This window comes from Geotrypetes seraphini, chromosome 1, assembly GCF_902459505.1.
Source record: "Geotrypetes seraphini chromosome 1, aGeoSer1.1, whole genome shotgun sequence".
In the NCBI taxonomy this organism is placed as follows: Eukaryota; Metazoa; Chordata; class Amphibia; order Gymnophiona; family Dermophiidae; genus Geotrypetes; species Geotrypetes seraphini.
The window spans coordinates 530,455,567-530,470,845 of record NC_047084.1 but is presented as its reverse complement, the minus strand read 5'-3'; the positions used below and the strand labels follow the sequence as shown (position 1 = coordinate 530,470,845).

Genomic DNA, 15,279 nt, shown 5'->3' with positions numbered 1-15,279 from the left:
ACTGCACAGCATGGGGCCAAGCAACCAGGTACCTGTTCATCGCTTCCCAGGTCTAAAGTTAAACTTGTCACTACAGAGTTAAAATCCTTAGGGAGGGTTAATGCCCAAAGGTAAGGCAGATGCACCTATTGCTAGGCAGAGATCTGGTTTAGACCAGGTCAGAGCCTTGAGAAACATTCAGTCAATCAGGGAGAAGGGCACACCTGGGGTTGCTGGTGATCATATTACTGCTGGAAGATAAAAGGGAGGTCCCTATACCACTAGAGGGGAGCATCAAAGACAGGTTGCCAAGCCATGAGGAAGTAGAACTGGAAACCTAGCTTCAGAGAGGCAGCAGAACCCAGCTGAGCTAGAGCCACAGGTATGCCCATTGAATGGGATGCAGTGAGAGGAATAGTCTGGGGCTCTGAGTCTGCTGAGTGTATGGAAGTGGAGGAAGGCTTGGGCTGGTCTGCAGGTAGTGATAATGATTTAAACAATGCTGAGATATGGACACTGCCTGAATGGGTTTAATGCACTGCTCTGCAATTGAAAGTGAAGCTAATGTTCTGTGAAAAAACTTGTGCTAGAGGAAAGCCAAGAACTATGAAGCTTTAAATGAAACTGTTTTCCAGTTTACCTAAGGAAAACTAATACTGGTAAAGACTGTTAGTTGCCAAGGAAGCAGAACTGTGTGAGGCAATTAACCAATTAAGTAGTAAGAGACAAGTCAGTGTTTCTGATGGAAGAAAGAATTGGGTGTGAACTGTGTGTTTATTTTTGCTTGCAAAAGAAAACTAACTGTATGAAGTTACTCGCTGCTATAAAGATCAGATGGGATAATAAGTTATATGTTTGGGTGGGATCTACAAGCAGATCTAAGGGCGGAATGATCCCATACACTGGTTTAATATAGTGTTAAACCAGTGGAGTGCTTCAGTCACATGGTTGAAGCTTTATGAGAGCCAGTAGGATTTGGGAGCTGAGGAATTGAGCCAGTGGGCTTGGAAAGTATAAAAAGGCAGATCTAAAGCCAGTGGCTTAAATCAAGCCAAGGCAAGCGGTGGCCAGATCAGTGAACTGAGCTTGTGAAGAAGAATGTGTTTTGTTTTGGTAGTTTAAGTTCAGTTGAGATATGCTATGAACTGTATTGAAGCCAAGTAGCATTGCCTACCGGAGGAAAGGTTTCTGTGTTTTAGTTTGATGTCTTTAAAATACTTTAACGATTTTGAAAAGTGCAAAGAGAGAAAGTGAATAAAAACTATTTTGTTAATCCATCTTGGTGTTCCTGCATCTTTCAGACAGTCAGTTCTACCAACTCCCATATTTATCATACTGCTCGGTCAAAAATCAGTGACTGGGTCAATACCATTGGTTACATGCCAAAGGCCAGTGCTCGGCCACAATATCTAGTTTTAGTTCTCTGGTGTTTTAGTACTTGCTGAATTTAATTTCTTGGGGTTCCCTGTTCTATTTCTATTTGTGATCCATTGTTCTGTATTTGGTAAAGATCTTGTTCTTTTGTGTGTGAAGAAGTCATTTAAATTGATAATGGGAGTAGTGTATCGCGAGTGTTATGTTAGAGTTATCTACAGGGCCTATTATACTCAAGTCCAATTGCATAAAAAAGGAGGTATTGACTTGCCCCTCTGCCTGAAATGTGGCTGAGATTCCAATACTTTAGCTCATTCCTTATGGGATTGTTGGACTATACAAGTTTTTTAGAAGTCTATAATTCATTACTTCCCAGTGGCGTACCGCGGGGGGGGGGGCGGTGCGCCCCGGGTGCCAGCCCTAAGGAGGTGTTCCCGGCCTTGCCGTTCAGTCCCCCGCCACCCCCGAAGGACCGCTCGCCCCACTGACCTTCCTGCACCACCTGTGAAGCAGCCCGCAGCAGGATCGCGAAGTCAGCGTCAGCGATCCCTGCGCTGCTTCCTGCGCCGCGATCCCGCCCCTCCTCTGACCTCAGAGGAGGGGCGGGACCGTGGCGCAGGACGCAGCGCAGGGATCGCTGACGCTGACTTCGCGATCCTGCTGTGGCTGCTTCATAGGTGGTGCGGGGAGGCCAGGGGGGCGAGCGGTCCTTCGGGGTGGGTCGGGGCATCAGGCCTTCAGGGTGAGGCGGGCGGGCAGGCAAGCAGGCTTTCAAGGGGGAGGGGGGTGACAGGCAGGCAGGCAGGACTTCAAGGGGGGACAGGCCTTCGGGGGGGGCAGGCAGGCCTTCAAGGGGGGCAGGCAGGCCTTCAAGGGGGGCAGGCAGGCCTTCAAGGGGGGCAGGCAGGCCTTCGGGGGGAGTGCAGGCCTTCGGGGGGAGTGCAGGCCTTCGGGGGGAGTGCAGGCCTTCGGGGGGAGTGCAGGCCTACAAGGGGGAGTGCAGGCCTACAAGGGGGAGTGCAGGCCTACAAGGGGGTGGGACAGGCCTACAAGGGGGTGGGACAGGCCTACAAGGGGGTGGGACAGGCCTACAAGGGGGTGGGACAGGCCTACAAGGGGGTGGGACAGGCCTACAAGGGGGGGAGACAGGCCTTCAAGGGGGGAGACAGGCCTTAAAGGGGGGGAAAGGCAGGCAGGCAGGCCTACAAGGGGGTGGGACAGGCCTACAAGGGGGTGGGACAGGCCTACAAGGGGGTGGGACAGGCCTACAAGGGGGTGGGACAGGCCTTCGGGGGGGGTGCAGACCTTCAAGGGAGTGCAGGCCTTCGGGGGGGGTGCAGGCCTTCAAGGGGGGTGCAGGCCTTCAAGGGGGGGAAAGGCAGGCAGGCCTTCAAGGGGGGTGCAGGCCTTCAAGGGGGGACAGGCAGACTTTTAAGGGGGGACAGGCCTTTGGGGGGGACCATGATTTAGAAGTACATGGAGGGAAGGGGGTGTTCAAAGAGACGTGCATATACCAAACTTTGGGGGGGGGGAAGAAATAATGGGTCTGAAAATAGAGGAGAGGGGAGAGATGATGGACCATGGGATTTAGAGAGGGAAGGAACAGAAAGGGAGAGAAATTGGACACAAGGGATGGTGTGGAGGAGGGATAGAGATACTGGATAGGAGGGTAATAAGGAAAAGAAAGGGAGAGATGGTGGACTCTGGGATGGTGGGGAAGGAGGGAGAGATGCCGGATGAAAGGGTATTTAAGAAAAGGTGGATCTGTGGAGGGAGATGAAAAAAAGGAAAGATACCAGACTTCCTGGGAAGGGAAGGGAAATGGAAAGGGAGGACAGAGTTGGCAGATGGATGGTTAGCATGCAGAAAGAAGGAGACCCTGGCAAGCAAGTTATCAGAAGAAAACCAGAGCCTTGGACCAACAAGATTTGAAATATAACCAGACAACAAAAGGTAGAAAAATTAATTTTATTTTCTGTTTTGTGAGTATAATATGTCAGATTTGAAATGTGTATCCTGCCAGAGCTGGTGTTGGACTGCAAACGTGAGCTAGGATTTAACAGAGAGAGGAAAAGTCCTTTTTGTTTCTTTATTTTATTTACACCACAGCGCCAGTGTGGTTAGGAGAAGCCAAAGGGGGTGAAAAAGCTATAAAACCCACCAGGAGTTTTGAAAAAAAATCACCCAACTGGGCAGGAAAATCGAATTGAAAAACCAATTCAATAGGGCTGAATCGAATCAAAATTTTTTTTTCCTGTATCTGGCAGCATTAGTTTGCGCTACTGTCTTAGACTTTAGGACCTGGGATTGGGGAGAGATGGCATCCTCAGTACTTTATAATGCAAGTGAAACGAGGATTTGGTCAGACTTTTGAAGGGTCTGCAGAAAAAAAATATTGTATAGGCCGGGGACATGAGACAGCAGGAAATGGGAACTTTTCTTCCTTCTATTTTTGTGAATGGAAAGGCTGAGGATGTCAGAGAGTTCAGTTAAAATATGTGCTTTATAAGAAAATATAATAATGTGTTTTATAAAGTTTATAGCATAGCTGGCCTACCCAGTGAGGTGTTTCTAGTGGTGATGGTGGCAGCGTGTCAATGTGTTGAGAGGAAGAGGTGGTCTGGGAAATTCTGCTGAGCAAACTCCGGGCCCATTTCCACCCCCCAGTTAGTCCACTCCACTCAACTGGTTCACACACTGAGTGGGTCTTTGGGTGTTGTTTTGGGATCTCTTCCAGTGGTTTATCTCCTTCTGGTCCAAGGAAGGAAACTTTGTTATCCTTAGCATTGACCTACAGAATATGTTTGTAACAGCGCTGCTTGTGTGGCATTAGGCTATGTAGTGATCGAAAGAAAAAAAACAGACCTTTGCACATTTTTGCACTATATGGTGGGTGTATGAGGAGATTCACATTTCCTGCACAGCTAAGTCCATGTGAAGTTACCTTGTGCTGTATTTGACATCTAGCAAGGTCTCTGTTTGAAAGGAAAGATCTAAACTTAAAAATGAAGTGGCCAGAAGTTATGGTAAAAGCAGATAGTGTAGCTGGTTTTAAGAAAGATTTGGACAAATTCCTGGAGGAAAAGTCCATAATCTTTTATTAAGACATGGGGGAAGTGTCTGCTTGCCCTGGATCGGTAGCATGGAATGTTGCTACTCTTTGGGTTTTGACCAGGTATTAGTGTCCTGGATTGGCTACCATGAGAATGGGCTACTGGGCATGATGGACCATTGGTCTGACCCAGTTAGGCTATTCTTATGTTATGTTCTCATCTGTAGGGGCCTTTGTTTTCACTTCTTATTTTAATGTATTTTTTTCTGGGAACTTATCAGTGTTTTTTATAATGGGAACAAAAATGGAAGAGAATTAATGTGTGTGGGATGAGGGGGTAACTAATTTCTTCAGCTAAATAATTCAATCCACTTCAAACAGACATAGGAGAAGTCACGCACCATTCACACACCCTCCAACCAAAAACGTCAAAAGAAAAAAACTGTTCGACAACCTCCTAGCCATTCGAGCTGCAACACTCGACCCCCAACTCTACAACCAATTGACATCGACCACAGACTGCAAAACCTTCAAAAAGAAATAAAAACCCTTCTATTCAAAAAACACATAAAACCGAACTAACACAATCAGAACTGTCCCAAGCATCACCTGCAACTACTCCATATGTACTTCTGATGTCATGACAATTCAGACATAATTTATGTTATGTTATGTTTGGAATATAAGAAAATTTTCACTGCCTGTTTCTATTCTGACCATTTATTCCGTTTCATGGTCATTACAAAAAATATTTTTTTACATGGGGGGGGGGGTGTCAAAAAATGATGGGCCCCGGGTGCCACATACCCTAGGTACGCCACTGTTACTTCCAAAGCTTATTTTTGAGACCAATTGTGGGTACTGTGGAGCATTTGGTCCTTGATCTGCCTGGGGCTTTTTGTGGCCTTCCTAAGGGGGGGTCCCCTCTGGTGTCGTAAGGTATGTCTTCTTGCTTGCAAGTGCATTTTGCAGTCCTGGATTGTTTCTGAGCCTCCCTCTTTTTGGACCTGGAGAGCTCTGGTGTATAATTTAGCCATGTGGGAGGCCCGAGAGATGGTTGGTCGCCCTCGTCACCGCTTTATGCTTGTGTGGGGAGTCTATTTGGATTCCTTATCTCCTCGAGATCAGTCTCCTTTTGAATCTTCTTGCTTAGCCTTGTCGAAGTCCATCGCGCTCACTCCCGGGATCGGTCACTGCAGGCGCTTCTTTTTTTTGTTGTTGTTTTATTCATTTGTTGGGGGGGGGCCTTTTACTGTGGCTGCCAAGGGCCACCAGAGCATGGGCCTTTGGCATATTAGAGATTTGTTGGTTGTCTCTGTACCCTTCATGGGAAAAGGGGAGAATTCTGTTTGGGGTTTTTTTTGCTGCTTGGGTAGGGTTCGTGGGAAGGGGGTGGGGTTCTCTACTCTTTTTCTACCAAAACAACGCAACAACTTTTATATTGTTGGATGATAATTCCTTTGACTTTGTTGTTTGTTGTTTTGTATTCATAATAAAATAGATTTGAACATAAATTTGTTTTGTGTGGTAGTCATGGCTGGTAAGGTCAAAGAGAAGGCCCTGGGCGCCAGTATGTCTAAAACCTGCCTTGCTCCCAAACTAAGTGGCCTGTTACAAAAATTATCTAATAGGAGTAATTTTGTAAGCAACCTGATTGTGTAGACTAGCATTTTATATTCTCAAATTGGCACTTACAAAAGTGCCAGGGGTTATGTGTTCATAAAAGTAGTTGCTCAGAAAACAGTACCTACTTTATCCAGCACAGGCAAAGCTGTCCTCAGATGCAGAGAATGGGCAGAGATGGGGTTGGAATGGCAGCTATTCCTTGGATTTTGGCCAGGTACTAGTGACCTGGATTGGCCACTGTGAGAACGGGCTACTGGGCTTGATGGACCATTGGTCTGACCCAGTAAGGCTATTCTTATGTTCTTTTGTTCTTATTTATACATTGTCCAGATGTCCACCAACTTCTACTGGTTCATATACACAAACAGTCCCATTATAAAAAAGGCTTCCAACCAAAGAAACTATAATGTCTGAACTCGAATCAATTAAAGAACTTTTAAACAACCACATGGCCATTTCTAGGGACATGCAAAAAGAACTGGAAGATTCATGTCCAATTAGCAAATTCTCAACAAGCAATGGAAGCGCTAACTAATAGAACCTCTAAACTTTAAGATATGGTTCGGCAAATTAACAAGAACAAAGCCAGCATTGTTAAGCTACAAGATAATTTGGAAGATCTATCTAACTGCAACAGATGTAATAATATGCGCATTCTCATCCTCCCAAAAAATACGGAAGGCACTGCTCTAACAGCATTCTTGCTGACCTGGATACCGAAGTTCTTAGGTATCAAGTTTACACCATCTATCTATATCATCTATATAAACTTTCTATCCATGAATTTTCAGCAGCTTTATGTGGACAGTACTGCTGAACATGTTTACACACCATTCTTAAGAGCATAAGAATAGCCTTACTGGGTTAGACCAATTGTCCATCCAGCTCAGTATCCCGACTTCATGGAGGCCAATCCAAGTCACAAGTACTTGGCAAAACCCAAATAGTAACAGCATTCCATACTACAGATCCAGGGCAAGCAGTGGCTTTCCCCATGTCTGTCTTAACAACAGACTATGAACTTTTTCTCTAGGAACTTGTCCAAACCTTTTTTAAAACTAGCTACATTAACTGCTCTTACCACATCTTCTGGCAATGTGTTCCAGAGCTTAAATATTCTCTGAGTAAAAAAATATTTCCTCCTATTGGTTTTAAAAGTGTTACTCTGTAACTTCATCATGTTTTCGCTAGTCTTTGTAAATCTTGATGCAGTAAAAAAATTGATCCACTTGTACCTGTTCTACACCACTCTGGATTTTGTAGACTTCAATCATATCTCCCCTCAGCCGTCTCTTCCACTTCAGTTTTTCCTCATGCAAGAGTAGTTCCATCCCTTTTATCATTCTTGCAATATATCTGGACAGAGATATCTGGCTGGAATACAGTGAGGATAGAGAATTGGTGTTCCTCCTAAGTCTATGGATAGCCAGCAATATTAAGTGGCTATTAGTTCAGCTATAGAGCAAATTTTCACTTGGAATGAGGCACATTAGACAGTGAACATATGTAAGATGCCTCTAATATTTCCCTTATACAAAAGTGTATGCAATGACAACATTATGGAGTTTGAGATGAGTTTGGGCAGAGTTGAAATGTACATACCTACTTTGTAAATACAGTCAACCAACAATAACAAATTCAAGAAGAGCACTTGTATACAGAAAAGTTACCAATAAAGTCCATCATAATAGAGAGACTCAAATACGGAACCTCAAGGCAAACTAAGGGGCCCTTTTACTAAAGCTTAGCACATGCAAACAGAATTAACATATGCTAAATGCTAGGAAGCATTTAGCACATACTAAGTCCGTTAGCATGTGCTAAGTTTCAGTAAAGAATATAAAGGCGCTGTTCTATAAGCCTCATTCCTCAATATCAAATATCGAGAACTCAATATGAAATCAAACTAAATAGTCCAGAAAAACCCCTAGGTCAGAACATGGACATCCTAACCACCGAGACTTCCAAATGCTGATAATTAGAACCATTTTCCTGGACGTCTAGTGAGACATTTCATCTGCTATGAGTCCAGAGATCCAAGGGGAATGTTGGGAGGCATGCTATGGGTGGGTTTTGGGCATGCTTAACTTGAATGTCTTGCAGAGATAATCGAACCTTTCCCAAGACATCCTGGACGACTCTTTGATGTTTGGAGCTAGACTTGTTTTAGAAGTATCTAAGTGCCGGATGACAACTGGATATATTATTGCCTCCCCCCCACACACACACACACACATTCCCTCACTGCTCATTAGCCTCTCCCACCCCAAAAGAATCTGAATGAACGAGTACATACCTCTCTCTAAAGCAGCAGCACTTGGTATGGGACAGCCTAGTAGAGCATCTGCTTAGGTGCACTTATTTAGGCCATGAAAACCCTGACCTAAATGGCAGTGCGCTTAAGGTTTTAACATCTACCAGCGCCTAAAAAATGCTTAGACACCACTAAGTGCAATTCTATAAATGGTGCCTAGCAGATAATTGACACCCATGCTCAACAACGCCTCGGAGCTAGACACTGTGTATAGAATCAGGGCCTTTGTTTCTTATTCACTCTTCACCCAGTTAAATTATAGTCTACTCTCTTATTGGCTAATTTGAACATAGTCTTCTATATGGAACTGGGAGAAAGTACTTACTGAACTCCCCAAAGACAATATCCACAGCACCTCCTTCCTAACTTATTCCTTTGGTCATTTCAAAGAACTTGGCAAATATGTTTTACAAGAGCATTCCCTTGTGAAAAGTCACAAGACTAGAGACAGGTTCAGCTATAAGCAAAATTCTTGCAGGTTACTAGGTAGGACATGGCTGAAGAAGGTTATCATGTGCCAAGTTCTTCCTTTGTTATGAGCATTTTTAAGGCAGTAGGGAGTATGGCGAAGACAGATTTTGACACAATTACAGCTCTAACATGATATCAGTAAAAAAAATAAACTCCAGACTAATCTTAAGCACTTGCTGGAAATGAATGAACCACTCCACAGAGCATTCTCTGATCAGTTTAAGTAAATCACTGTCAATTAGGTGGGTTTTTTTTTTCATTCTTGAAGGCTTCCCAAGGTTCCCCTCTGCTGTAGCATTAATAAGAGCTTATGCAGTTGCTCCGTTTCAGCAGTTTTGTTTGGGTTTTATACATCTGCATCCTTGATAGGACTGTTAATGCATCCAAAGTACCCTGAGCCCTTCATATCAGATTTCTCCCCTCTAATGAGTCGAGCTCCTCCGACGCAGACATTAGAATGGAAATAAAAAGCTGCACTTTAAAGTATACTTTGCTAAGATTAAGCTCTTAAATCTCAATGCAGGGTAAAAGCCAAAATAGCAAAATAATCACAGGCATCTTTCTTTATTTGCTATGAGAGGTTTTATTAAAACAAGGTTATACACTTAAAGTAACATGATCCTGCTTGTTCTGTCAGAAGGCATGAGATGAAAACCAGTCATAGGGATACAACTAAGGCCTTTTCCAATTCTGTGTAAGGCAAACAAAAAAAAAAGTTTTGCAGAGACAGTTCCTAGTGAGAAGAGGAAAACAGAGCAGAAAGGGCAGAATAAGCATAGGGGTTTTCCTCCACATAACTGCATGCCACATTTGCAAATCATGAAAATTATACCATTTGCACTGCAGGAATATGAACATGATTCAAAAGTTTGGGCTATGAACGAAAACAGATTAAAGTCACAAACTTTGAGAGCCGCTAAGTGATGTTGCTGGGCCTGTTTTGCTTCTGGTAGTTTGTTCATATTTTTTTGTTAATTACCCTCCTAATCACCTGGCTACTAAAGTACTGAGTTCAAATACAAGAAGCAAGGCTACAAAACACAACTATGGAAACCAGAAGGCACTAGGATATGAATCCCAAAAGACCTAGACATAGGGTTACCATTTTTTTTAGGCCACAAAAATCCGGATGCATGGTCTCGCCCTATTCTGTCTCTGCCCCATCCTATTCTACCCCCAGTCCTACCTAGTTCCATCTTCGGCTCTGCCCAATTCTGCCCCAGCCCCTCCCAGTTCAGCCTCCAGCCCCGCCCCCACAAACCTCCTCTTTTCTTCCCCGACAAGCTCCAGCTGCGTCTGGAGGGCCTGGAGCATGCGCAGATGTATGTGACATCATCTGAGCATGCTCAAATGCCCTCCAGATGCAGCCGGAACTCATAGGGGCTTTCCAAAACATGGCATACGGGACCCCAGATAGTCCTCTAAAAAAATAGGACATGTCCAGGTTTTCTCGGACATCTGGTAACCCTACCTAGACATGGCCAAGTTTTCTTCCTAAAATGGGCTGCTTTGCACAGAAGAACGGTCTCAGACATCCACACCATCTCATCCTTTCTCTTTATTGTTGGCTAATGGAATAAACTGCTGCCAAACATTTCAGAAGAAATACCAGCAAAGCATGAAATGCAAACCTGTCACTTTTTACAAGGAGATTATGCGGCACCTTTATATCACAGCCCTGAAGAAGTGCAAAAACACCATATAAAATGTTGCTGGTGATTCTTCCATCTGTTTTCTTCTCTGAAGCGTTTAATCATAACTTTAACTTTTCTAATCGCATTCTCTAATACTCTTCAAGCTCAACATGCTCTGTATTTTGATCAAAAGGCACATACAATTCTTCAGAAGTTTCATTCATATGCATTTTTTGAAAATGCTTCCACAGCTTTTCAGTGATTTTGGTTACTCTGGCATGTTAGTTGGACTGAGCTTTTGTTTTATCCCAGACCTGCCATCTGTGCAGTGGCATACCTAGCATATGTGACACCCAGGGTCCATCATTTTTTTGGCACCCCCCCCCCACAACTGTACGAAAAACATGATTTTTTAGTAACAAGCCACACGTCACACATGAGTACCTAGGAAAAGGCAGCATCTTACATACTGCAGTGAACAGTACAACATCAATACACCCATTGTAAAATTAAACAAGCCAGACTAGTACAGATCAATCCTATATATATATATATATATATATATATATATATATATATATATATATATATATAAAATCAAGGCCATTAATTCTCAAAGTTAGGAGTATAAATCCCTTTGAATAGTTGACCCAACATTTTTCCACATTTGCATGTACAAACTTCTCAGGCATTCTAATAGATGCCCATGGCATTGGAACTCACTCCAGGAATCCAGGGGTGGCATTAGGCAAAGAAAGCATTAAGTGAATTGGCAGCAAGGTTGATTACAGGCACGCCTAGGAGGGCCCACATTACACCAATTTTAAAAAGATTACATTGGTTGCCATTAAAACAGAGTTTAATACAAAGGGGTCCTTTTATCAAGCTGTGGTAGGGGGTTTAACGCGCGTTAAACCACCTGCCGTGCTAGCCACCAATGCCTGCATTGAACAGGAGTTAGTTTTTTAGCCGGCCGCGGGGGTTAGCGCGTGATGACATGTCCAACGCGCTAACCCCGCTAGCATGGCTTGATAAAAGGACCCCCAAAGGAATGTCTATGGTACATCAAATTTTGTATCAGACTGCCCCATGTGCTTTCAAACACTATGGGAAATATATCGACCAAGCGGAGTATTACGATCTGAGGGTGGCATGAAACTTACAGCAACTAGAGAATTAGGAGTGCTCTATGCTATATCAAAGGCTACAATGTTTGCGATAGCAGGTGTGAAATTATGGAATGTGCTACCAGGATACTTATGACTTTGTACCTATCATATGAATATTAAGAAGATGTTAAACAACATTTATTTGTTAGCGCTTTTATGTAATAGCGAGGGGTAAACAGCTGTAAAGTGTTATTGTCGGACGGTTTAAGAAGTCTAGAATGAAGAATGTCTTTGCTGCATGTATTGTTATATTTTTATTGTATGTATGTTTCTTGGGAGCTGCTTAGTTTTAGGCGGTATATACGTTTTTAAAATAAATTAATACATTTTCAGAAGTATTGTGAATGGTGCAGGAAAATGTAGAAATCTCTCTGCCCCCAAAATATTTTATGTACTATTAGATGGGGTATCAAGGAGTGGGGAGAACAAAGCAAGAAAGGCATAGGGAACATCAGTGCTGTAGAGCAATTTAACAGCTTTAGAAGTAGAATCACTTTAATAAATTAATCCTAAGCAACTTAGCAGCTTTAGAAGTAGAATCACTTTAATAAATTAATCCTAAGTGATTAATGTAATTGAAATAAATAATATCTATTGCAGGGGTGTCCAACCTGCGGCCCAAAGGCCACATGTGGCCCCATGAAGTATTTTGTGCAGCCCCGGTCGAGGGCAATGCAGTGTTTTTCCTCTGCTGCCCCCAAGTGGTTACCGTCTTGCCGGCTCCCTCCTCTGTCTTGCTGCAGCATTTGCGTGTTTGTGCGGCCCCAGAAACATTTTTTTCGGACAATGCAGCCCAGGGAAGCCAAAAGGTTGGACACCCCTGATCTATTGGTTGCAGCAACTCATGAGATCAAATTCAGCTCTCAATTATCTTTTGAAAATAGCCTTATGAAATCAATGTTATGAAGAAATTTTATTGGCATGACAATTTTTTCCAGGATCTCAACTTACTTCTGCATTGTTAAGTAAAAGATATGAATTCTGCTCTTTCACCTCTTTGCTCTTGGAAGTTGTCATGCATATCAAGTATCATAATGGGTAGCAAAATAGTGTCCCAGACTTACTGTAAGTGTAGACATTGTAGTAAAGGCTATCGGTATTCTATCCAGTTGTAAAACAGACACACACACCCTCCTTTACAAAGAAGCGCTAGCGTTAAGTTCAGGCCACCACGATAACAGCTCAGATGCTCTTAGAATTCCTATAAGCGTCCAAGCTATTGCCACCCTGGCCAGCGCTAAAAACGCTAGTGCTGCTTTGTAAAGGAGGTGGACAATGTTTAAGTTTAAATATGTAACTATATCTATATCTAAACTAACAACTAAAGAGATAAATGCAAAATACATATTATAATGGTCTTTTTCAAAATAGTTACTGTCACATTATTCTGCTTTATATATTTTTCATCAGATATTATAAAATAGTTTCAAAGATTCAAGCTAGAGAAAAAATTCCAACCAAACTCCAAAGCATTACTGATAAATTACATATGACATTTTCTGAAAAAAAATTCTGTTTCAGAGCTATCAAGAACTCTTCAGTCACAATATGGTCAATACTCAAAAAGATTTGTCTAGATACATTTTGGAGCTATCCAGACAAATCATGGCATTTCCAAATCTGTCCCCTGTACCACTACACCACCATAGCCTAAATTTTGCCTGGTCAAGTCATTGGCCAGACAAAATGTAGTTGGATAAGAGAAGGCAGAGTTTGAGACATTCCAGACGCACAGTTACAGGGCAGGATTAATTCATCGAGGGCCCCTAGGCACCCAAGTACACTGGGCCCCCTGCCCCACCCCACCCCACCATGCATCCAGGCGGAAACAGGAAGCTGCTTCAGAGGGAAGCTTTGGGCAAGCAGCACCGCTTGCACAATTACAGTTCCCGTTGCCTTTCTTACCCACGTTGCTTGCTTGTCTTACTTTCCGTCGATGGGGGGTAGGGCCCACGTTGCTGATAGGGAGGGGGGGGCCCGCATTGCCGATCGATGCTGGAAGGACCCATCGCTGTTTAGAAAAATAATGTTGATGCCCTCCTTCATCGGGCCCCCCTGACCATTTCAGGCCCTAGGCACGTGTCTATTTGGCCTATTGATTAATCCTGCCCTGCACAGTTATATAGCAGAACTATGCTGTCAGGGCCATGTTTACTAAAGCTTAGCATGCACTAATGAAATCAGAGTTGAATGGCCCAAAGGAATAAAATAGGTGGTAATGTGGCACAGTCAAATGTCCACTGGGGCATACTAAGCTTTAATAAACAAGGCTTTTAATCAGCACTGTCCAGCTGAACTCAAATACTTAAGCCATGCTAAATAGCAGATCTAAAGACCTAGCGCTCCATCTAGAAACTTCACACAAGAAATTCAAATCAGTTCTCAAAACTTGCTATTTTGACCAGGTATTCTGACCCAGATTCTATAAAAGACAGCTGAAGTTAGGCACCTAGTTCGGCACACCTGGCCAATTTAGGAGCCAAATGTAATTATTTTAAAAGCCTAATCAGTACCAAGAATTGGCAATTTGCAACTCACAATTGGCAAAAAATGAAGAGTAATTGGGTGGTAGGCAGCTAACTTGACAGATGCCTATGACTTTCAGGTATGTGCCTAGTCCAAGATGCCTAACAGAAAGTGGGTATGGTTAAGGGCAGATCATGGGCATGGCATGGGTGAATTGTGGGCATGTTTTGCATATAGGCACCTAAATTGGACTTAGGCACCAGTAGGTGCCAGTATTTAGGCCAAGAAAGCCCTGGCATAGAGTGCACCTAAGACTTTGATGCCTACTGATGCCGATGTCCAATTTGGCACCACTAGATGCAAGTCTATAAACGTCACCTATCTTAAGACAGATATGCGCTATGTGCTGCGTTCCTTGGTGCCTGTTTTAGGCGCCGTTCATAGAATCGGAACATCTCTGGTTAATTTTGGGGTGTCTTCTTGTCTTGGCCCAATTCACTGCTTCCAGCAATTTGTCTGGTTTAGTATTAGCTTTCTTCTCTCTGCCATCTCTTGTACTGTTTCATATTATTAATTATTATTATTACTATTATTAGTAGTAGTAGTACCTTTTAGCCTGTTGTAACCTAGGCCTTCTTTCATGTTTTCTGTTCTACTCCTCCTTACAAATTTTTTATTATAAAAACCCAGTCTATGATTGCTTGGAGAAGGCAAACAAGAGGGAATAGGCAACATAAACGAGGCAGTACAGGAAAAAGTGCAGTGGGTCATGGAACTGAAATGCAGAGTCATGTAGGGTCCTTCAATACACTTTACTACTTCCTACATATGACTCCGTCTTACAGTTCCATCTGTGGCCCACTACACAGTTTTCTGCATTAGCAGTATATCAAATAAAACACATATGCAAAATGTAAATCCAGATAACCATTATTCAGATAATTTTAACTACTTACATTCTGTAACCAACTATGCAGAATAAGGGCCAAATTCTTTAATTGGTGCCTATAAATATGGCACCTATCGCATGTCAATCACTTGTAAATGTCAATTATAGAATCGCACTTAGTGATGCCTTACTTAGGCCAGGGTTTTAAAGGCTTACACATTATAAACGCCTAAATCCTTTAGAGATTTGCAACAGACGCCTATCTTTTGTAGAATCATGATAGATGCCTATCTTAATATTTTTTT

General features: G+C 43.0%; 1 long non-coding RNA gene across 2 annotated transcripts in view; it reads left to right on the top strand.

Moving 5' to 3' along the window:
• Positions 1-272: 272 nt before the first annotated feature.
• The window catches only part of LOC117352554, a 109,208-nt gene continuing 94,201 nt past the window's right edge, over positions 273-15,279 (top strand). For both annotated transcript variants that reach the window (XR_004537721.1, XR_004537720.1), the window contains exon 1: positions 273-361. This is a non-coding gene — a long non-coding RNA (uncharacterized LOC117352554). The remainder of the gene's footprint in view (positions 362-15,279) is intronic.